At 59.8% G+C, this 1,067-nt stretch overlaps 1 protein-coding gene across 1 annotated transcript in view; it reads left to right on the top strand.

Moving 5' to 3' along the window:
* Window positions 1-695: 695 nt before the first annotated feature.
* Window positions 696-1,067, top strand: part of MBD5 (methyl-CpG binding domain protein 5) — a 422,713-nt gene continuing 422,341 nt past the window's right edge. The window contains exon 1 of the mRNA XM_008059870.2: window positions 696-938. The gene's annotated coding sequence lies outside the window, so the exon portion shown is untranslated. The remainder of the gene's footprint in view (window positions 939-1,067) is intronic.

Here is a 1,067-nt window from a genome sequence, read left to right as displayed (position 1 = left end):
AAACACGTGACCTCCTTTCGCCTTCGTCCACGCCCACTTCCGTTCCTCCACTTTTCCTTAGGAGGGAGGAGGGAGCTGGGAGTGTTAAAAGAGTAGCGACTTCCTTCTCCTCCCCGCCCCCGCCCCCGCCCCTCTACCCCCTGCTACAATGTCTTCCGGGTCGCGGGAGCCTCGGAGCCTTCTGGGAAAACATCTCATTTCCTCCCCTCCCCCTCCTCCTGCCTTCAACCAACCAGCCTCCCGTCAGAGAGGGACATGCGCAGTGAGTGCCTCCCGTCTCTTCTACCCGAACCCCCCTCCCCCCCCAAGCAGAGAGACCCCAGCAGCAGCAGCAGCTGATGATGAAGAGAGAGGCAGTGGCAGAGGGGGGGCACCTTTTATTTCTATTTTTAAAGGGACAGGACACTAATTCTACCCCACTTCAACCTTGAATTGAGGGGGGTGGGGGGAAGGCGGCTGAGTTCCTTCCCCCGCCCTCCAGCCCTGAGCCCTGAGAGGGGGATTGAGCCTGAGAGAGAAGGAGAAGGAGTTTCTTCTTCTTCGAAAACCCCCATCCACGACTCCTACCCCCTCACCCCTCCAACTCGCCTCCCTCCCGAGCCCCCTCCACCCTCCTCCTCTTTGGCCGTGAGAGGAGGAGAGAAAGAGACCAAAAGCCTCTTAGCAACACAGACCCTTTGCTGCTGCTGCTGCTGCTGCTGCTGCTGCTGCTACTGCTGTTGCTGCTGCTGCTGCTGCTGTTGCTGCTGCTGCTGTTGCTGCTGCTACTGCTGCTGCTTGGCCCTGGCTGGAGACATCTCACTACACCCAGGAGCAGCCACTTCCCCAGCTCTCCTCCTCCTCCTTCGCCTCCTCCTCCTCCACTCCCCCCCTTTATTACCCTTTGTGTCATCCTCCACAGCTCCAGGGAAGGCACTCAAAAGTGGGGGGCAGGAAAGGTAAGTGTGTCTGTGGGGGCTTCATTGCCTTCCTCTGGCTCTGACTTTCACTCCGGGGCAACAGTAGCACTAAACCACATACGCAGTGGAGCTCCGGGGTGAGGAGGGGGTGGTGCTGGGGGGGGGAGT

This window comes from Carlito syrichta, unplaced genomic scaffold (genome assembly GCF_000164805.1).
Source record: "Carlito syrichta isolate Samal-C Ts95f unplaced genomic scaffold, Tarsius_syrichta-2.0.1 Scaffold304408, whole genome shotgun sequence".
Taxonomy (NCBI): domain Eukaryota; kingdom Metazoa; phylum Chordata; class Mammalia; order Primates; family Tarsiidae; genus Carlito; species Carlito syrichta.
This window is presented reverse-complemented; position numbering and strand designations above follow the sequence as displayed.